Genomic DNA, 24,417 nt, shown 5'->3' on the forward strand with positions numbered 1-24,417 from the left:
CCATACCTCTTCATACTTTATCAAGAACTGTACCTCCTGCTTCTTCTTCTTTCTCTCTGGAATCCTTCTCCTCGCAGGAAACTTTCCCTGCTCTGATACCACTTGATGATGGGGTGAGATTTTGGGGTTAACCAAAATCCCAATTCCCAAATAAATCGAACCTGGGCCTGTGGGTTATGGCCCACTAAGCCTAAACGGAAGTGTTTTAAACAACTTCAAACCTTTTAAAGTTTAAACTGTGGATCTCTTTAAATATCATGCCATCCATACATACGTGCTAAGTATTAAGACCCCACGCTCAACCATAATTCAATACACAACAATATGTGGATTTAAAATAATTACAGTCGACTCTATAAACATTGGCAGTCGCATGCACATCTCCATCCATCGTCGGTCTTAACAATTCCGATGCGATATGTATCATTGGCGATCGGAGATCGCAAAGGATGGACCTCACAACCATCAACAGCAAGTCGATTTTCTCTTTGTCTTCGTCGGACGATTCCCGTCTCTGTGTTTAATGCTTTCCAAAGCTGGTCAACGCACTTACTGATTAGTGCATTGCTACCACAACATGCGTCCATCTATTTGTAGCTGCAACAACAGCAAATAGAAAACACGTCTTCAAATTATGTACTTAAAGTGAGCTCTACAACTTGAGCAGATAAATTCCATGCTGCCTGATTAGAAGCTGTGGCCAGACCCTGCAGCATTCTTACGACATCCACAGTATCATCAAGATAGTATTTTGCTTTACTGGGTTTCTGACCAGCTGTGCATGCAAATACTTCTGCTATCGGAGAAAGTGTAGATCCTGACATAGCATTTGTGATACCCTCAAACATGTCCTCATCGGACCTGTCATCTCCAATGCACAGGACAAAGTCTGGTCGTTTCCCTCTCCGCACCATTGTTGATAGAAGGCGCTCTGCTACTAAACCTTTGCTTATGCCCTGAGGCTTGACTTCTACAATATGATGACCACTTTTGACAACCACAGGCTCATTTGCAAGCACGCTCTCAAGGTGATCTAAAAGTTCCTTTGCCCTACATGCTGTCTTCAACAAACAATCATATATCACATATACACATTAGTTAGATCGCCATCGGTTCCTGGTGGTGATCGATGACCGATCAAGCTCGAAACACATAATTTACTCAATTATAAAATGCCCATAAACGTACACAACATACACTAAACCCAGGTTTATATATTACACAAAACGGTTACAAAATTAAGGCCTTTCAACCTTAGAAACGAGCTCACGCTCGTTTACATCTTGCCCACTCACAATTTTCCTCACAAATAAGATATCTCTCACACCCCATCAATAACTCACAGCAGGAGCCAAATGTTGGCATTGTGATACAGGTGTTGTCCTTGATGGCAACTCACTCAAATGACAAATTATAGTACAACTAGAATGATCAAAGAGGTATACGTGACAAAGTATACAGTCATATACAAGTGTATGTATGCATGTTTACAATAAGCGTATACATGGGGGTTGGTCATATATAAGTTATATAGTGTATAATAGTGTTTAAGGAAAGGCATGTATATGTTGGGAATCTAAGTTTTGGTTCGTGGTATTGTCCATGGTATTTGGGTATTGGTCCATGGTATTTGGTTCGAAGTGATGACCCCAGGTATTGGGTCCAAGATATTGGTTTTACGTGGTTTTGGACCATGGTATTGAGAGAGGCCTAAACCTATATAAGGAGAAGATGATTAGGCCAAGAGGGGTGCAAGTGTGCAAGTGATGAATATCTGATGAAGTGTGAGATCTAGTATGTTGGTTATGGGTTTGTGATGCTTTGCTTGATCTGAACCAAGGAGGCACCTATGCGGTTAACAAAGGTTGATGGACTAGGATTATGAAGACTAAAATTCATTATCATTATATGGTATGATCATGAATAGATCTGAATACTGACACATGTCTTATCCTTTATATCTTATGTTCTAGGCATATCTAAAGTTGAAATTGCAGCAAAGGTAAAATCTGTATGCGGGTTCTCTCTGGTGAAAGGGCATATACACGCAGGTTCAACACAGTCAAGTAGCGTATACATTACGAGATTTGATATTTCAGGTTACTGTTGGGTCTAGTGGTTGTTGCAGAGTTCTGGGCTTTGGACTGTGTTCTGGTGACTGCGTTTTGATGACAAGGTTTTAGTGATTCAGTGGTTGGGTGTTTTAGAGTTAATGATTGTATTGCAGTGGTGATTATTTTGTAGTAATGGATCCACTCTAAAATTTATGAAACGTGGTCCTTGAAAGAAAAGAGAAGGTTGTAGCCTTCTATAGGTTAGCACCTACGTACTAGTACATCAGCTAGTACGAGAGCTAAGGGGGTTGTAGCTCCCTTCCAGGAGAAGCTGGAGAACAAGAGAAGGTTGTAGCCTTCTGCAGGTAGAAGCCCATGTACTGGTATAAGACTGCACCAGTACAAAAATATTGTAAAAAGAAGTTTCTTATTAAAACAAGATAGAGACGAATTGCAGCAGGTGGTTTCACCCACATTGGGTTTCCACCTTGTATCATGGTGTTCATGTGTGCTTCTTATGTTTGATGATCTATTCTGTTTTACTGTATCTGTTTACTATTTATATGGTTATTAATGTTCTGATGCAGTCATTAAAGATCAACTAATTGATTCATAAGTTTACTGGATATACGTTAGTTGCATTAAACACAGTTGCATATACACGCAGGTTGCCTTAACTGAAGAAGCGTATATGAACCTGATAATGGAAATGAAAATATTATTGATTTTCTAATACTGATGCCCCCCCCCCCCCCCCTCAGTATTATTTCCAACAATTGGTATCAGAGTAGGTCCTTCAGAAGAAGCTTGATCACTTGAAGGAAGATCCATCAAGATGAGTAATCAAGAAAGAGAGGGATCCATCAGACCACCAATCTTCGATGGGAGCAATTTTTTCTACTGGAAGATAAGAACCACAACATATCTACAATCCATTATTGAATTAAGGCTTCTGTGATCCATAATAGTTGTAAGCAGAACTTCTGCGAAAATCACATGAGGAAAGACATTTGTCGATGCGTTTCGAATCCCGACGATGAACCACACTGGTTGGTTCGAAACGCGTCGACAAATGTCTTTCCTCATGTGTTTTTCACGAAGTTCTGCTTACAAATATCTACAATCCCTTGGAACATATGTTTTGGGAATCGTGGAAGGAGGATATACATATCCATCAGCAAATCCTACAGATACAACAGGTAAAAAGTAATATGAACTCAATGCCAAAGTTGTTACTATCTTATTGGGAAGTTTGTCACAATCAGAATTTGTCAGGGTCATGCAGTTCAAATCAACCAAATAGATATGGGACAAAATCATTCTAAGCTACGAAGGAGATGATCAGGTAAAATGTGCTAAGCTTCAAACTCTCAGAATATGGTATGAAACTCTTAAGATGCGTAGTAATGAAAGCATAGCTAATTACTTCCTGCGTATAGATGAGATTGTCAATTGTATGAGGAATCTGGGTGAAGAAATTAAGGAAGTTGTCTTTTTTGTGAAAGTTTTGAGATCCTTGTCTACTAAATTTAAATCCAAAGTGTCTGCCATAGAAGAAAAGGAGGATTCGCAGAAAATCACTATGAAGCAGCTTCACGAAATCTTAACTACTTTTGAGATGAGAAAAGGAGGACCATCGGATATGAGAGAAGCCGCATTCGAAGTATCAGCAAATGGAAAAGAGAAACTCAATGAATCAGGATACATTTCAGAAGAAGAATATGAGGCAAATTTTGTCAAGATTCTTGAATGGGGATCTGGAAGGTTCAAAGGTAAGCTACCCTTCAAATGCTTTTCTTGTGGTAGAGTTGGTCACTACGCTACTAGATGTCCTCATAACAAAGGAAAGATGTCTGAAGAAGGTAATAGAAGTTATTATACTCATGATAAAAGTAATGACTCATCCAATAGTGATGAATACATTATACTTCTCATGGAATATGAAAATAAGGACATAGAAATAGAAGAAGTTACCAGATTAAAAGAACAGCTGGAGACAGTAACCAGAGTAAGGGAGCAGCTGCAGGATGTAGTAAAATATCATAGAATAACAATTCAAAGACTTGAATCTAAGATCCTCTCTCTAAAAGAAGATCTTAAATTATCAAAGAAGCAGAATAAAGAATCTCTTGAAGAACAAGAACATGAAGTGCTCGAATTAAGGAAACAAGTGGAAGAAGGAAGAAAAGATGAGGAAAACATAAGGAAGCAATATCTGGAAAATGAAGAACAACATCAGGTTGAGGAAAATAACTTAAAAGGTAAATTAGAAGAAAAGGATAAACTGTTACGATTTCAAGACAGTACTAAGATTTTGGATGATATTCTTAGTAGTCAAAGATCTCCTGCTATCAAACCTGGTCTTGGTTTTTACGAAACTGTCGAAGGTGAACCTAGCTCACAGGGTGAGGAAAGGAATTCTAATGCGAAATTTGAAATAATCAACGAAGAGATAAGAGGTCAACCCTAGCAACAACCAAGGAAAGAAATTCTTCAAAGAAGATCTTTTCCTCCTAACTATGGAAGTGATAGTTGGTTATTTCCTCAAATGAATAATGTTGAATGTTATGTATGTCACAACTTTGGACATATTGCAGCTAGATGCAAAAGCAAAATGGGTCAAGACCATCACAGAGAAAGATCATCACGTTCCAGGTACTTCAAGGGATATTGTTTTGCTTGCAATATGTTTGGGAACAAAGCCATTGACTGCTATAGGATGAATATGAAACATGTAAGATGTTATGCATGTAACAAGTTTGGACATAAAGTAAGTGAATGCAGGAGAAAAATTCGAACTCCAAAGCAAGAGGATCATACATCATCGCAATTCCAGGTATTGAAGAAGACAGAATTAGAGATAGAAAGATGTGGCATAACTCAGTTAGTTGACATAACAGATACAGGGGAAACTGAAAGTGTAGACCTTCAGTATTCTAATTTGTATACGTAGATATTATGAAGATAAGTTGCGTATATACACGAGTTAGAGGCTGCAGAGTCATGTATATGTAGCTCTTAAGAAAAAGCAGCAGAACAGAGTCAGGAAATGGTTTTGTCATGGTATGTGATGGTTGGCATAGGCTCAGCGGGAGCATATGCTTTGAATAATGCATTGTTGGCATTATGGTTAGAAGTTTTTTTGGTGATGATGATTATTGACACATCTTGCTACTAATTGTTGATTGGCCAAGAGAACGGATTGCAGGTTACAGGTCTGGATGCTAGTCACAGATGCTTATAGTGCAGATGATATGGTGTATGACAGTTATTGATGACTATCATGGTTTTGTTTAGACTAGGCATGTGCTCAGGGGGAGCATGGATGGATTGGTACATCTTGGCATGTACAAAGGGGTAGCTCAATCAGAGATTTCAGCATGCACTTAGGGGGAGTATGGACAACAGAATGTATACCAAGGGAGAGAATATCTTGTCTTTGCCCTTGATGTCAAAGGGGGAGAGTGACTTGGTGTGAATGTTGCCATCAAGTCCAAAGGGGGAGATTGTTGGCATTGTGATACAGGTATGATACAGGTGTTGTCCTTAATGGAAACTCACTCAGATGATAGATCATAGTACAAATAGAATGATCAAAGAGGTATACACAGGTTCTCTATGACAGTAATGCGTATACACACAAGTTCACCATATACCAAGTCGCGTATACATACACACGCATGTTTACAAAAGGAAATACGCGTATAGGTTGGGAATCTAAGTTTTGGTTTATGGTATTTGGTCCGAAGTGTTGGCCCCAGCTATTGGGTCTAAGGTATTGGTTCTACATGGTTTTGGACCATGGTATTGAGAGAGGCCTAAACCTATATAAGGAGAAGACGATTAGGCAAAGAGGGGTGCAAGTGTGCAAGTGATGAATATCTAATGAAAGTGTGAGATCTAGTATTTTGGTTATGGGTTTGTGATGCTTTGTTTGATCTGAACCAAGGAGGCACCTACACGGTTGACAAAGGTTGATGGACCGGGATCATGAAGACTAAAATGCATTATCATTATATGGTATGATCATGAATAGATCTGAATAATGACACATGTCTTATCCTTTATATCTTATGTTCTGGGTATATCTGAAGTTGAAATTGCAGCAAAGATATAAGTAATTATTTTTATATCTATACGTGGGTTCTCTCTGGTGAAAGGGCGTATACACGCAGGTTCAACACAGTGAAGTAGCGTATACATTATGAGATTTTATATTTCAGGTTGTTGTTGGGTCTAGTGGTTGTTGCAGAGTTCTGGGCTCTAGTCTGTGTTCTGGTGACTGTGTTTTGATGACAGGGTTTCAGTGATTCATTGGTTGGGTGATTCAGATTTAATGATTGTATTGTGGTGGTGATTGTTTTGTAGTTATGGATCCAGTCTGAAAATTTATGAAATGTGGTCCCTGAAAGAAAAGAGAAGGTTGTAGCCTTCTGTAGGTCAGCACCTACATACTAGTACATCAGCTAGTACAAGAGCTAAGGGGGTTGTAACTCCCTTCCAAGAGAAGATGGACAACGAGAGAAGGTTGTCGCCCTCTGCAGGTAGAAGCTTGCATACTGGTATAAGACTGCACTAGTACAAAAATATTGTAAAAAGAAGTTTCTTATTAAAAGAAGATAGAGACGAATTGCAGCAAGTGGTTTTCACCCACATTGGGTTTCCACCTTATATCATGGTGTTCATGTGTGCTTCTTATGTGTGACGATCTGTTTTGTTTTACTGTATCTGTTTACTGTTTATATGGTTAATCATGTACAGATGCACTCATTAAAGATCAACTAACTGATTCATAAGTTTACTAGATATGTGCTAGTTGCATTAAACACAGTTGCGTATACACGCGGTTTGCCTTAACTGAAGAAGCGTATATGAACCTGATAATGGAAATGAAAATATTATTGATTTTCTAATACTGATTCACCCACCCCCCCTCTCAGTATTATTTCCAACACCAAATTTGTTTAGAGAGGAACTAACCACTCTAGAAAAAGACACTGACAACAAAGGTTTACTTATGGTAAGTGACTTCTGGGATCAGGTAAGGGACAATGGTAAATGGAGAATGTGGAAGGATCTTGGTTATACTAAAGTGAGTCCTTCGAAGGCCCATGCGAATTCCCTTGCTCTTGACCTGGAGCAGAGGAATATTTTGGTGTCATCCTTGTCTAACCAACTGAGATCGGGTCGAAACACCGACGACACCTTTAACCTCAAAGAGACTAAATGCATGGACCTAGGTTTTGATTATGTAAACCCTGATTAGGTGTGGAATGACCTTTGGTAGAACTCGCAATGGATGAAAATCAAGTTGTTTATGTGGTTGGTTCACCAAAAGAAAATTCTCACATGGGAGAATCTTCTAAAAAGGGGTTTTGTTGGCCCATCCAAATTCCATCTATGTGGCTTACAAGAGGAGACGATGGAACATTTACTAAACCTCCGTCCCTTCACCTCAACCTTGTGGGATTGGGTGGCCTCTGTCTTTAGGCAAACTGACTTGGACAAACTCAGCATCACCAACACTTTGAAGAATTGGAGGAAGGACTTCTCAGGTAATGAAATCATTAACAAGGCTTGGACTCTGGTTCAAGGCTTTATTATTTGGGATGTCTGGAAAGAACGTAATGGCATGATTTCAAGAATAGAACAGGCTCGACCGAGAACATCATTGCCCAAATTTTATGATAGCTCAAAGATACAGTAGGGGCCCTAATGTGGAAAATTCTTGGGGACCCTCCATCGCACCAGGATGCTAGAATATTGCTACATTTGGGTCTCCATTCTCTGGTTCCCCAAGGCATTGACAAGGTTGTGAGAAAAACAACTATTGGTAAGGAGATATGGAAGCCTCCTCCTCATGGTTCTTTGAAAATCAATATAGACAGGGCCTCTAAGGGAAACCCAGGGATGGCTGGATTTTGCGGTGTCATAAGAGATGAGCAGGGGAGCATAAAGGATATATTTCACAGTCATTTGGGGACTACCACCAATAACATGGTAGAGCTCATGGCCTTAGAGCAATGCTTGGAAATCCTGGTGGAGTCAAATTTACACAATGCCATCATTGAAGCTGACTCTAAATTGGTCATTAATGCGGCTAAGAAAATTGTAATGGAATGGCACCTGGAAAAGTGTCGAAGCATTGGAGGCTATCATAGGTCTTCAGCGTATTCATTCCCACTAAAAAACCCTAAGAACAGTTAGCTTTGTTCATGTGCGAAGAAAAGCCAACATGTTAGCTGATCATCTAACGAATGAACGAGTGCTATGTAAGGAAAGCTATATTTGGCATGATTCGGATTCTATACCCTACGGTAAACTGCGTGATGATTGTCAGCGTCAGGTTGCCAAAGATATGGAGCACTTCTAGACCATTAACAATGAGAAGGAGGAAGACTAGAGGAAGGAGGAGAGAGCAGAAGCCATTGAGCCGCACCAACTCCTAACCGTAAAAACTCAAATTAAGAGAAGAGCGCAAAAGTGAAGTGTTGTAGCATAGTAACCATTGGATCTAGAAGATCAAAGGATGTGATTTGTTCATGATGGGTGGCCAGAATTAAGTCACATAAGGTGGAGCTTAGAATTGAAAGGCGAAGTTTCAATCTAAGTACTGGCGAATGGTGAATGGTGAGTATTGATCTAGACCGTCGGATCGACATGGTGGATCGACGGTGATTAATAGACTGGTGGGAGTAGGAGAGGGGGGAAGTCCTTGATCTGGGTTGAAATGTTGTAGTTAATCCTAAATTTCGATCCCACAGTTAGTGCTTACCTCATAGTCAACTACGGGGGTCAAGAGCTGTTTAACCTGTTTGCTAGATGAAGGGCCGCAAACCGTAGGATTTAATGGCCTTCGTCATCCAATGAATATCGGGCCAGAAAGGGATCGAACTTTAACCTCATGGATGGACTCGAACATTTATAGATTAAAGTGGTTTAGTCCTTATCGGCTCCATAAGGATGTTAAATGTCATGTAAGCGGTCCTAGGCGATGTCATTGTAGACCGTCGAATCAAATGGGTTTTGATCTACAGCGCTAGATCACTGAGGAGCTCTATTAATCAAAGGAAGTAATAACTGTCGTTTTGAAGGTAAGTTCGATGGTGGTGATTGAGCACTCAGGCTTGGGCGAGTGGACCCGAGAAGATTTTTGTGCGGTTTCAATTTATTTGAAGCCCAGTTGTTTTCACATTTCACATGTGAGAGCTGTGAAATCACTGGATGATGCAATGTGAACTTGCGACAGCCATTGATCTGGCGGATGAGATCAACGATGGAAAAGTTAAATCGCATATCACAAGTCAGGAATCATGTGTGCATATGCTTTTGAGTCTTTGTAACTCCGTGATGCAGTGTATGATTTTGGGTTTTTTTGATCCTGTTGTCTGTTAACCAGCAACGGGTTTGTCTTTTGCTGGACTTTACAATTGTAAAGATGTATACCATATGTAATCTTTTTATCGGTTAATTGAAGGCTCCACTCTTACTTGACCAAAAAAAAAAATAGAACTAACACAACCACATTAATAAATATGGTTGATAAACACTCATAAGCCCATATCAAGTACATATATCAATTATCAATAATATTTAACCATTTCAAGTAATGTGATTATTTTATATTTGGGCTATATTTAAAAATTTTGTACTCCTCATATGTGTGTCGACACATATTCCTCTCAAGATTCAAGGGCATATATATCAAATACCCAACTCATAGAGATTGTCCACGTTAAAATTTCCACTACCACACACTTGTGCCAATGTACAAATATAGTATGTTCATATATTATTAAAGCAGACTTAGAAGTAAGTTGTTGCCAAAATTATAGGAAAATACCTTGTTATATATGGTATGAAAAACTTTTTTATTAATCTAAGAAGACATATCATTAACAACTTGTAGCCCACATTATTCCATCGTGAGAAGAAGATTGGAATACACAATTTGATCTTTGAACACATTGAAGGAGATCTTAATACCAGAATGGATGGAATTTATTTGGACAAAGACGTAGTAAAATACCTTGTTACACCGATAGGCATCCCTCCTATTGGAGTTGGACACTTTAATGATTTTACTAATCAAAAAAATTGATCAGAGGGTTAGAGTTGGGCACTTTAATGATTTTACTAATAAAAAAAATTCATCAGACGGTTTGAATTTAAAGATGCCAGTATATTCTCGTAGTTGCCACAATATCAATGGATTGAATTCACACCACTAACTTCCGTGCATATCTAAATCGCATGATTAAACCTTGTTTAAATTAATTTTTTACAAAGCTCCATTAAAAATTTACCATGCCATTTGTTAATTGACACCTATCAGGATTAACCATAATGGGAAGACTACAAAATGTAACACACACCTTACACATACACTTGGCATAGTAGTGGAAAGGTGTATTTTGGAATAAGATGATCATCCATTTCAAACCATTGGTAATGTGTGTCCAATTCTAAATAACAAGTGTCTATAAGTTAAAAACTAACTTAGGAAGATAATGATGCAGCCCAGGCCTCTCCCAGGCCACAACTACCAGGATCTCTGACAACCAAACGTATAAAAGCTTGGTTCATGGCGATTTATAAAATTTATGCTTGTTAACTCACAGCATTCTTCATGAAACTCTTAAGAGAAAACATGGCCATGCACCCCTATTCCCTTTACCATAACTCTCTTAGGCCTATGAAGACCTCGGCAGTTACACTAATATATAAAGGCATATGAAGACCGAACCCCTACGGCCTATTGAACGAGCGCATACAATATATGCGGACATCCAATTTCGCCTTCGATTCTAAATCCACAGCAAACTATACTTATAAATCTGGAATTCAATCTAACCTGAGATCGCTGGTCAACAATAGATCTCATGTCTTTATACGCTATGGCTCTTCCACAATTAAGGATTTGTAACTCGGCATATAAACCCAAGGAACCATTCCTTGACCTCTTGACGACAATACGTCAGCACTTTCAGTTATGACTTATCAACAGACATATGTCGCCAGTTCCGTGTCGGTTCTATTAATGAATTCTCCACCTCCAAATGACGCTCAGTCTTCAAGAAATAATAGTTGTGCATACACACCTTAATTAACTGAAACTTGTCCCCATACATACCATCATTCAACTCTGAAGTATGCGCTGATACGCCTCAATTCTCTTATGCGACCGAACTGGATATACATAACAACAAACGGACGATATATATATAACAGTCAAGTGTTATAAAAGTCGGCACAGGCATACATACCGCAGACATAAACACTGTAACTTTGAATGGCTATTACAAATACGCAGACCACCTACGCCCATCTGCCAGCTAATGAAATTTCAAATGGTTATTACAGAGACACATACTACTTACGCCCATCTGCACGCTAATGCGCAATTTTAACATTACATGTCCTCAATTTTTTTTCCATCATACACAGAACCATATCTCGGAAAACTCAAACATGCTACAGAACTGAATTCAACATATATTCACATAAAACAAGCATACACACAGAACTTTACATTCGTGGCCAGATATACAATCGATGGCCCTTTTACAAACTGCCCGAAGGCTGAGAACACTTCCTTACTTCTCACACTCACTCCTCACACTCTTCCTTACACACACAATGCCTTTGAGGCTTCCTAATTTATTAAACTTAGCATGATCTAAAAATCCTAAAATCACTCAACTAAAACTCATGCAATGCATACATATGGCAAAAGCATCTTTTTAGCTTTATTCTGTCTTTTTCCTATAGAAAAGCTATCCTTATCTCTTAAAGATCCACATCCACTCCTTTATGCCTAAAAGCTCTCCTAGTTTTATTTATTTTGAGAATATCTAATTAACTTGGAATTTAGGAAACTAATGTATGACCCTATGTCTATTATTTACAATAATTCCCTTTGGGCTAGATGCTCCCGCATCATACTCCCAAGGTAGAAAATTTCATGATCTCCTGATCATGTGTTCAGCTCCATGTTTGCCTGGATCCCATATCTTGTGTTGTAACTTTGCACTTGCCGCTGCTTCTGTCTGTTCTTCTCCAGGTCTCCATATTTTATGCTGCTTTGCTGCACTAGCCGCACTCTTGCAATCTTCTGCTGTCTTCCTCTTGCTGCTTCTGCTACTTCTCTTCTTTGCTGATGTCTTTTTCTGAGACACTTTCAGCATGATTCTTCTGATTAATTCAATTTCCTTGTCCAATAAATCTTCAAGCTGCTGATTTCTTGCTTCTATGCTGGTCTCTGTTCTGACTTTCTCATTTCTTACTGCCACCCGATCATCCACCCTCTCTTGTCTTCTGGAACAGAGAACTTCTTTCCCCTTTAATTGACTGTTCAGCTGAGTCAAATGTTTTTCAGCACTGGCGACCATACCTACATTCACAAAACACATGTTAAAACAAAAATCACAAGGCATCGGTGCCTTACTTCCCTCTGCCAGTATCTCAGTATGCTGTTCCATCCCAATCAGCACATCAGTATGCTGATTTGCCTTCACCATGAGACTGTTAGCTAGTCCTTCCTTCTTACCATCTTCTGCTTTATGATTGTCATTCATAAAGAGTCTCTTCCCTTGTTTCTCCATCCAATAAGTCCTTTGTCTCTCCAACTCTCTTCTCTGGAGATCTAGTTACCTATAAAATTCAACAACTTCATTGGGAGTAGACCTTGGAAATTTCACATGATTTTCTATACCTCCACTAGTGTTTGACCAATCATCAGCTGGTCCTTCTCTTTCTGCCTCAACATCCTGATTAGACTCCTTCTTCTCCATCTGCTTCTGAGATCTTGCTAACTCATTATCGATCTGAACAGCTTTCAGGTTCAACTCTTCTTGCACAAACTCTAAAGTTTGTTTATCTTCCTGTTCTGTACCTGCAAACATGCACAACTCATTAGTTTTAAAACCACAAGACTTTTCAGTCTTGACTGCTTCCTTCAACATTTTTCTTTTAATATATCTGCATGTGGGAATTTCAAACTCCAACTCTGGCGCAAGAACTCTAAGTCCCTTTTTCAACAAGGCAATCATAATTTGCTTCAAACTTCTCTGCAACTGTCGCCAAATCACTCTCTTTCCCTTCAGTGGAAAGATCCATTTCCCATTTTGATCTTTCTGCTCTTGTAGCCACTCTTCTAGTACCTGCAATTGTACCTTCATTACTGCAATCTCTCTTTCTCGAATTCCTGCAATCATCCCATTTCTTTGTCTTTCACCTGCAAACATCCACAAATTGTCAGATTTAAAAATATATGACCCTTTGGTCTTACTTGAAGTTTCAGTCTTCAAGCCTTCGTCTTCGCTATCTCCCAGAAATTCTCCTTGTTCTGGTTCACAAATGTATTCTTCCATTTCAACTTCCTCTGGACTCATTTTCTTGCCATTTACCTTGGCATCCTCTTTCTTATGTCCTCCACCGTGGCTTTTCCCTGAACCTCTGCTATGACTATCAGTAGTCATCTTCTTCGCCATGAGTTCCTCACCTATGCGTTGCATGAAGCCTCTGCCACAGCAACCTCTCTTGCTGCCACTTACCTCACCAATCCTTCCCTGCGGATCTGGTCTTTTGGTAATCATTGGTCCTCTGCTGGAACCTTTCGAGCATTCTCTACTGCTCTTTCAGGCTTCTCTCCTCTGCAACTTTCCTCAACCTCTATTGATTCTCCTTTGCAACAAGCCTCTGCAACAGCTAGTCCTCCTGGCTGCAATCTTACCTCACTAAGCTCTCCTTACTTAGTCTTTTGGTAAGCACGGTCCTTTGTCTGGAACCTTCTCGTGAGCAACACCTTTGCTCCCTCTAGGCTTCTGCAATCTCCTTCTCTCTCCTGAGAACACTTCAGTTGTCCTCTTTATCCAATTCCTTATTGGATTCTTCAGGTTCACTACCACTTCTATGCAACCATAAACTTCAATTCACAAATTTCAAATCAGAAAAATAATCTCACCTCTTAAGATCTTGCATGATCTTGTCCTCCTTCCTCTTCTGAAATCCTATTCACTTGTGTAGTTTGCATATCAGATAAAAAAACCCTTCATCACACATTCAAAGAAACATACTTTAGTTTTCGACTGTACTCATTCAAAAAAACAAACAATCTTCAACAAAGTATTCCCGCTCTGATACCACCTGATGCAGCCCAGGCCTCTCCCAGGCCACAACTACCAGGATCTCTGACAACCAAACGTATAAAAGCTTGGTTCATGGCGATTTATAAAATTTATGCTTGTTAACTCACAGCATTCTTCATGAAACTCTTAAGAGAAAACATGGCCATGCGCCCCTATTCCCTTACCATAACTCTCTTAGGCATATGAAGACCTCGGCGGTTACACTAATATATAAAGGCATATGAAGACCGAACCCCTACGGCCTATTGAACGAGCGCATACAATATATGCGGACATCCAATTTCGCCTTCGATTCTAGATGCACAACAAACTATACTTATAAATCCGGAATTCAATCTAACCTGAGATCGCTGGTCAACAATAGATCCGATGTCTTTATACGCTATGGCTCTTCCACAATTAAGGATTTGTAACTCGGCATATAAACCCAAGGAATCGTTCCTTGACCTCTTGACGGCAATACGTCGGCACTTTCAGTTATGACTTATCAACAGACATATGTCGCCAGTTCCGTGTCGGTTCTATTAATGAATTCTCCAACTCCGAATGACGCTCGGTCTTCAAGAAATAATAGTTGTGCATACACGCCTTAATTAACTGAAACTTGTCCCCATACATACCATCATTCAACTCTGAAGTATGCGTTGATACGCCTCAATTCTCTTATGCGACTGAACTGGATATACATAACAACAAACGAATGATATATATATAACAGTCAAGTGTTATAAAAGTCGGCACAGGCATACATACCGCAGACATAAACACTGTAAATTTGAATGGCTATTACAAATACGCAGACCACCTCGCCCATCTGCCAGCTAATGAAATTTCAAATGGTTATTACAGAGACACATACTACTTACGCCCATCTGCACGCTAATGCGCAATTTTAACATTACATGTCCTCAATTTTTTTTTCCATCATACACAGAACCATATCTCGGAAAACTCAAACATGTTACAGAACTGAATTCAACATATATTCACATAAAACAAGCATACACACAGAACTTTACATTCGTGGCCAGATATACAATCGATGGCCCTTTTACAAACTGCCCGAAGGCTGAGAACACTTCCTTACTTCTCACGCTCACTCCTCACACTCTTCCTTACACACACAATGCCTTTGAGGCTTCCTAATTTATTAAACTTAGCATGATCTAAAAATCCTAAAATCACTCAACTAAAACTCATGCAATGCATACATATGGCAAAAGCATCTTTTCAGCTTTATTCTGTCTTTTTCCTATAGAAAAGCTATCCTTATCTCTTAAAGATCCACATCCACTCCTTTATGCCTAAAAGCTCTCCTACTTTTATTTATTTTGAGAATATCTAATTAAATTGGAATTTAGGAAACTAATGTATGACCCTATGTCTATTATTTACAATAATTCCCTTTGGGCTAGATGCTCCCGCATCAGATAAAGGGTGTTTTCTCTTAACAACATGTTTAACACTTCTTTAAATTTCCTTGTAAAATAACCTATTATACATTTAGTTAGAAAGGAGAAATTTTCCTTAATCTCTTTCTTATTAAGCTGAAAACATATGTTATCATCTAATCTTTAATTTTTTTCCCTAGCAATAAACTTTGTGAATGTAACTATATTCACATTTTTAGGATGAAAATTTACAATGCCAATTAATTTGTATTTTTTTTTGAGGATTATTCCGAGTATGCATAATTTTTTTAGCATTCACTCATTTTATGAATCTCCTCATTTCAATTGACATTTAATAATTTATTTTCTGTTGACTTATATTTTCATTGTACCAACTATTACAAGCTATCTTATTGTATATTTTTGTACCTATCTTGAAAGCATTCTTTCTTTATCCACACATACATAAATTTCACTATTTTCTCATAATTTACTTTATAATAAAATGATTTGGAGCATATAAATTATGTAATTATAAACTTACTTCAAATATAATATAAAATATAATTAGATATTGAGATAAACTACTGATGAAATATTGTGAATATGTAGATATGGGAATAAAATAATGAAGAAATGTGCTGAATATGCATATGTATATATTGATATATAATGAGATGTCAATATATAATAATTTGATGGTTATGAAGCTTTTTAGTTGTTAGAAAATTTAATTTAAAGGAAAGACAAATAAGTGTTTTAAATTAATTTTTGAGTGTATAGATGAACTAATATAGTAATAAATAATGATAAATATCTTCCTTTCCTTCTCTATTTGATCCTGGAATTAATAATTAGTTTGCTAATTAATTGATTTTCCTTAGATATTCCCCTTTAATGTAATTAGTTTACAATGTGTGATTGGAAAAGCCTCATTGAAGATTCTCTATTATGTCATTTTGGAATTCTCCATTTTATACTTCAAAATTCCTTTATTTTCTTTGATTAAATAATTCATTTTTTCTCTTTACTTCTCTTACTTCCAATAAATATATATCACTTTATTTTCATTTATTCTACTTTTCTATATATATATATATATATATATATATATATATATATATATATATATATATATATATATATAAGTTTTTTTAATTAAAATAAGGTTAAAATAAGCTTTAATTAAAATAATTTGAATATTTATTTTCAAAAATTTGTTTTTTATCAAATGACTCTACCAAACACCGTACCGTGATTTGGTGGGTGGCATATTAAACACTCTATGTAATTCAATAAACTTTATTCACTTGCATGATAATTGTTTTTATATTCGAATTGATTTGCTTTACAATGAAATGAGAATTTTGGGGATTTTAGTTTTGTTTTTCCAATGGTATGATATTTTTTGTTGCTTCCAGCATGAATATAAATCATTCTTCCAACGAATTGCACACCCTTGATAACACTTTTCTTTTTCTAATTTAGGGTAAGATTAAATTAAAACAAAAGTTAAAGTTAATAGTGTGTATATTTTTAATTATTTAAAAGATTTCAGGGATAAGAGGGATAGTGTGTATATTATTAATTATTTAAAATTTTTGAGTGATAAGAGGGATAGTGATAATGATAGCCATAGTGATAGTGATAAAGATTTTTCTACCATTTTAAAATTTAGATATGAAAATATAGTATATGTTTTTTAATTATTATTTAATTGTCTAGCAATAAGATCATCATCCGTTTCAAACCATTGGTGACCTATCCAATTCGAAATAACACTTGTATGTGGTTTCATTAAATTGTACATCAATTTCACCCTTTCGTGTTGTTAATAATAACTCCAAAGAACAGGTGTCTCTATAACTCCAAAAAATAGTTGTCCATCAATTTCACCATTCCAACAATGGTTCCAGTTATCGACAATGGAAATAATAGCTCCAAAAAACAGGTGTCCATCAATTTCACCATTCATGCTCTTAATAATAACTCCGCCACTCCATCTCTGAATAGAATAACTCTTCCACTCCATGCCCGATTGTAACCTTGAGCAATAATATAATAGCGCGGCCACTCCATCTTGAGTGTTTCAAATTGCTATTAAATAGTTATTGTACTTATTATTCATTACCATTCCATCTATTATAATCAAAGACTCCGTGGATGCATGCATTTCTTTCTTAGTGCTTGGGTTGTTGGAATTGTTGAAGGAGTACTGGAATGATTGTTGGAAGGATTACTCTAAAGATTTGAAGGGGCTTCTCTTAGTTTCTATTTCCTAAAAAAGGTGAAAAATCTTTCATAGGCTTCCTTTTCTCCACCTAGTGTTTTTTCAGGTTTCCTTCCAGATGCATTGTAGGAACCCTTTCTTAGTGATTAGGTTGTTGGAATTGTTGAAGATTGGTGCAAGGATTACTTGAACAATTTGAAGGGGCTTCTCTGGGCTTCTATCTCCTAAGAAAGGTGCACAATTTGTTACCTAAATTTGTTTTCAATGGCCATTGTTAACTAGATTTGTCATTTCTCTAATGTTGAATGGCTTTGTTCATTTTTACGGAAGTCTTGTTCATTCTTATCTTTTACGCTTCTGGTTTTCACATTCTTGTTGTAAGGAGGGATGCAATATCTCACAAATATGGAATCCGTGATGTCATATAGAAGCAATTCCATGTGGATAAAAACTAAATTTCACATTAATCATCCTTGAATTTATGTTGATTGTAATTTCAGAAAATGTTTAGAAATCTAGTTGTAAAAAGGAGAGTTGTTTTTAATGTGATTCTTTTGGAGTTTTTGGTGTTATTGGAAAAAATTTGAGGTGAAATATTGATTTGTGTTATTTAAACTAATTTGTTCAATGTATAAAACACTTATATTGTGTAATGGTTATCCATGTGATTTCAATAAATTTCTACTATATTTTTTAAAAATTAAACCGTAAATATCCATTTTTTTTTCTCGGTAAAACTAGCTAATCTATTATATTATATTTACAAGTAAACTTTACATGCAGAGAGACAGGCTATCCAGGGCCAACTGTGGCACCTTGGATAGTTTAGCTTGACACAAAATTCTCCCTCGCAGGGGCAGCACCTCCAGAACATACCAAAACACTTCCAGAACAGACCAAAACATAAGACAGTAATGACACGGCTATACCAGAACATGAAACAGAATTGAGCTCAGACAGTAGCGATACGGCCCACGCAGGGGCTTCCAATCAAAAAACTCACGGTAAACCTTGCCCAGACGCATAACCGCCATACACATGACATAATTAAGAACTGAAACTAAACAAACACAGTAACGAAGCATAATCCAAGTACCCGCCGAGACCTTTGACTTAGACCATAGCCGATAAAGAGAAGAGAAGGCCGGAGTGTGCCGCTGGGGGTCAATCTTCAGGCTCTTCCTCAACGACGTAGCACCAGCCTTGGCCTTCAGGGATGCCTGCCCACATTGCCATAGGATCCTTTGCAGTGGCCAGAGGTTCCTGCTTTGGAGGTTGGGGAGGGGCTTGCTTGGGCTCTTTCCCAGAAGTTCCTTCTTTAATTGATGGCTGCAGCACTGGACTTTCCTCACGATTGCCTTCTGGAGGTGGCTCAGCCGAAATTGGCAGCTTTCCATCTTCATTCTCCTCAAGAACCTTAGTAAAGAGAACTGAGATATGTGCACTGATGCCTGCATTATCCTTCGAGCTGCCCAAGGTGAAAACGACTGAGCCGAATGCTGGAAGCACGGGCTCTCCTTCACTGGAGCTGCCCACCTCCATGAACTGACTGGCCTGAATTGGGGTGGCTCTCACCCTCCTGTAGCAGTAGCAACAGCAGCAGTGATGGTGCACATCTGCTGCAGGGGGTCGTGAAGATGCACCTTGCCCCGGTCCCCTTCTGCTCGGTTGTCTTTCCCGCAATCGTGCCATAGACTCCACGTCTTCTTCGACTTGTTCCAGAACCGAGCTCGTGGGCTTGAAGTCCCCGCTGTGACTGCCAAAGGATAGCAGTACCCAGATTGATGCAGGGCGGAACTCAACTGCCCAAAGACCACGCACAGAAGTAACAAACCTGGAACGGACTTTGCCCGAGTGAGAATCTTCACTTTTCGCCTCAAATTCACTCCAATTGCTCTTGGAGCTTTGTTCCCTCCTGAGACGTTCACCAGCTTCGCAATGACGACTTGCAGTGTCTGCGTTTTGAGGGAGGAGAGCGCCCACCCGTCCAGAATCTTTCCAAGCTTGCACCACCCAGGCTCTACCATGCAAATGCGCCTGCATTGATCCGCCTTCCCTGTTAAAACTCGCAACATTCCCTCGAACAGAGCCCTCCATAACTGCTTCCTGCATCCACATCCCTTCAGCCTGCGCAGCATTGAATGCCAAGAGCTCGGGCGGCTGAACATTAAACCTCGGCGGCAGTGAGCCATTACTATGCAGCGTTAGCACGGGGCGGCACATGCTGGGCATGTGGCTCGTCCCTGTCTGACGTGCCATCACCCGCATCCGGGGGTTCAACGTCTCTTTGGATGAGACTTTCACAGTCCTGAGTCTGTTGATTGCTTGGGATGATATCCAAATTACCTGATAGGAGGGTTTGGTTATTTTCTACCCCAATATTAGCTAGGAGATCAGCAATCTTGTTGCCTTCTCTTTTTGTGTGATGAAAGGAGAGGGCTCTGTGATTGCGCAACTCATGAGCAATGTTGTTTAGCCTTGCTTCTAGTCTCCAGCTGTTAGCAACTTTTCTGGCTTGAGAGCCATTCTGAATGCACGTGCCCATGTTGATGAGGATCTGGGAATCGCCTTCCACTATCAAGGGTTGAAGATTGAGTCTCCTCGCTACTAAGAGCCCTTGCCAGAGTCCCTCCAACTCTGCGGAATTATTGGTATCCCACCCTATATTGCCGAAGTAGATCTGCAGGGGGGTGCCTTTATGGTTTCGAATAATGCCTCCAAATCCTGCTGGTCCAGGATTGCCTTTGGAGGCCCCATCAAAGTTGAGTTTGTATGAGTTGGTGGGAGGGGCAGTCCAGCATCTGTTTTCCTTGATGTTGCAATTCGCTGGCTGATGCATGGCATACTCTTGTGGCAGCTGCAGCTTCCAATTGTCGAGAATGTTTTTCTCATTGTCTGTGGTAGGGAGATCCTCTTTAGTCCATGATCGTAGTAGCATGGTTTCTCTGAGATTTCCATGCAGTCTGCTCCAGATTTCCTCAATGGGAGAGCTCTGGTTTTTAAATATGCGCCTGTTCCTTTCCTTCCAAATGTTCCATAAGACTGTGCCCGGGATGATATTCCATAGGTGATTGAGGATCGCACAGTCATAGGGGCTTTTCGACCACTGTCGGATGGAGTCAATGATATCGCCGTCTCCTTTGCACCTTTTTTGGCATCTGAAGCTAACCTTTTCCCATAGCTGATTGGCTAGTGAGCAGGTGTCCAGAAGATGTTGCAAGGTTTCCTCGTCTTGAAAGCAATTGTGACATATCGAAGGACCTTGAAAGTTGCGTCTCCTTAGCTTGTCCCAGGTGAGAATCTTTTTGTGTCCTACCATCCAGAGGAAGTGGGAGATTTTGGGCCATGCTTTGAAGCCCCAAATTCTTCCCCAGAGAGGATCCGGCCTAGTGGGAAAGTTGCCGATAAGGTTATAGGCCTCGGAGGTGGAATAGGATCCTTTAGGTAGATAGCCCCATCTAAGTATGTCATCACTGTCCTCATACCGGATGCTCCTCTTCCTTAACTCGTTCTCAAGTTCTGCTGCTTCCTGAGTGCTTGTGTTGCTGATTATCTGGTTATTCGATTGCCATTTCCTGAACCCATTCTCCGTCTCCTGTATCCAGAATTGTTGGACAGTTGCCTGCTGCTGCTCCTGCCTGTTCGGAACCATAGCTGGAGGAAGAACACTCGAGAGTTTGGGCAGTTGGTTCCAAGCGTCATTCCAGAATCTAGCAATGTGACCATTCCTAATTTCCCAAAAGCTGTGTTGTTGAATGAGCTGGTAATGCTGCTTGGCGGCGTTCTAGATTAGCGACCCTTTGTCGACGGGTGTAAATCTGATGAGCTCTACTGGGGGGCTGTTGTTGGCGTATTTGGCAGTCCAAATTTTAGCCCATAGCTTATCTGGATTAGTCACCCATTGCCACCAGATCTTGGCGTTCATGATGGTGTTGTTGTACTCAGGATCTCTGAGTCCAATGCCTCCTTTGTTCTTGGGCATACAGACTGTAGCCCATTTCACTAGTGCCCACTTGCGATTAGTGGCTGAGCTTCCCCACAAAAAGTCACGCTGCAGGTTCCTCAACCTTTTTAATACCCATTTTGGAGCAGCTAGGATAGAAAAAAGGTAGAGAGGCATGGCTTGGAGGATGGACTTAATGAGCACCACCCGACTAGCTAAATTGAGAGAACGGTGAGTCCACAGATTGAGTTTTGATTCGAGTTTCTCTAGAAGATTGCGCCATGCGGGCTGCTTTATGGCAGAGGCAGTGAGAGGAGCTCCTAGGTAAGTGGAAGGGAGAGAGGCTGAGTGGAAGCCTAGGATGCGGGAAACAGCAAATTTAACCGACGGAGGGGTATGGAAGAAGAAAATTTGAGACTTGGAGCAATTGACCTGGGTGCCAGAGGCTTCAGAGAAATCGTTGAGCAGGGATTTTAAACAGGAGGCTTCCTGAACCGAGGGGTAGCCATAGAGCATGGTGTCATCAACAAATTGTTGATGAGAGGAGGCAGGGGAGTTGTGGATAGAGATGCCTTTTAGCTGCTGAGAATGGAGGGCATGCTTGATGTGTCTACCAAGACCTTCAGCCATAAGAACAAAGAGGAAAGGGGAAAGGGGGTCCCCTTGTCTTATGCCTCGAGAGGGCTTGAAAGGGCGGGAGGGAATACCATTTACAAGGATGGAGAAATGAGTGGAAGTAATAAGGCTCATGATCCAACGAACCCATGTGGAACAAAAACCAAAAGCTTTCAACATGTGTTGAATATAGGACCAGCTGAGCTTATCGAAAGCTTTAGAGAGATCCAACTTGAGTAACATACCAGCTTGCTTGGATTGTTTGAGCGAGTGAATGATTTCGTGCGTGAGGAGAATGCCGTCCATTATCTGTCTGCCTTCTACATATCCCGACTGCTCCGGAGAGATGAGCATGGGTAATAGAGGTTTTAACCTATTAGCAATGACTTTGGATATGACTTTATAGATGACATTACAGAGAGCTATAGGCCTAAATTTATCAGGTGTAATGGAGTTCTCCTCTTTGGGGATGAGAGTTATGAATGTGGAGTTGAGGGAGGGGAGAAGCCAGCGCAAAGCCCTGGATTCCTCTACAATCTGCCAAACCTCCATTTTAATCAAATCCCAGAAAGCATGAAAAAACGTGGTTGTGAAACCATCTGGTCCAGGGGCCTTACCTTCTTTGAGCTGCGCCATTGCCTCATCTACTTCTTGGATAAGAATGGGGCGCATGAGAAGTTCGTTGTGTTCCTCTGTGACAAGTTTGGGTATATTGCTGGTTATCTTTCCAATCGCCTGTTGCCGATCCACTGCTTGCTCTTGGTGTACCTGCTGGAAATGATTGAGGAGGATCTCTTCGATTTCCTCATGCTTCTCAACTTTTGCCCCCTCTTGGTTCTGAATGAATGGAATATTATTATGCATCCTTCTCTGCACTGTAGTTCTGTGGAAGAATTTGGTGTTGCGCTCCCCTTCTTTTAGCCACCTGACCCGTGACTTTTGCCTCCAATAAATTTCCTCCTGCTTTCTCCTTTCTTCAAGCTGATTGTGTGTGTGCCGTTCTTGATCCAGGGTTGCCTCCGTGTGCCCTTCATTAATTATTTTCTGATGGAGATCCCCCAATTCCTGATTTAGCTCCTGTTGCGCCTTAAATATATTCCCAAAGGTCTCCCTATTCCAACTTTTTAGGTGACTTTTTAGAAATCGCAACTTCTGTTGAAGCTGGTACATTTTCGATCCCTCTGGTGGGATGAAAGAGGCCCAAATGGTTCTGACAAAGTCCTTGAATGCGGGGTGTGTAAGCCAAAATCCCTCAAAACGGAAAGGTCTTTTGGTCCGATCCCCTGGTCTTTGCCATTGCAGAGCGATCGGCCAGTGATCCGACCCAGTATGAGCCAAAATTGCCGCCGAAAGATCGCCTCCGAGATGCACCGCATTATCTGAGATTAGAAAGCGGTCTAGTTTAGAGGCAATCTGGTGCTTACCACCTCTGTGATTACTCCAAGTGAAGGTGCCATTACAGAATGGCATATCTATGAGAGAGGCATTTTGGATAAAGTCCTTGAAGCGATCTACTTCTGGTTCCAATCTGGTTCTCCCTCCTGTCTTATCCTCTATTTTGGTTATCATGTTGAAGTCCCCTGCCACGATCCATAGTGGATGTTGCCTATTTGTGCTCAGTGCTTCGATGGTGTCCAGGAGCGTGATTTTGCTTCCAGTATCTTGCGGAAAGTAGACGTTGGATAGGTTACCATGTATGTTGGTACCTAGAATATGAAAGGCCGCCTGTATGAGGTGATGGGAGGCATGAAAATCTGTGAGAGTTATAGCTTGGGTATTCCATGCTATAGCAAGCCCACCTGAAGCTCCCGAGGCATCTACAGCCACAGATCGGCTTCCTGGCCAGGCTTTTGAGAGTATGCGGCCCAGCGTGTCGCTATTGCATTTAGTTTCCTGGAGGAAACACATCTGCGGTTTTTCCATCTTGATCATGTTTTTTAACATCCTGAGTTTTCCAGGGCTATTAAGCCCTCTTAAATTCCAGGATACAAGCTTCATGGTTCAACTAGTTTGGGCAAGACTGTAATACTTCGTC

At 39.9% G+C, this 24,417-nt stretch overlaps 1 pseudogene; it reads right to left on the reverse strand.

Moving 5' to 3' along the window:
- Window positions 1-603: 603 nt before the first annotated feature.
- On the reverse strand, window positions 604-18,858 carry LOC149244178 (alpha,alpha-trehalose-phosphate synthase [UDP-forming] 5 pseudogene; annotated as a pseudogene).
- Between the last annotated feature and the right edge of the window lie 5,559 nt (window positions 18,859-24,417).

This window comes from Pinus tabuliformis, chromosome 8, assembly GCF_031772625.1.
Source record: "Pinus tabuliformis cultivar Carrire ecotype Pingquan chromosome 8, CPIR1, whole genome shotgun sequence".
Classification (NCBI taxonomy): Eukaryota; Viridiplantae; Streptophyta; class Pinopsida; order Pinales; family Pinaceae; genus Pinus; species Pinus tabuliformis.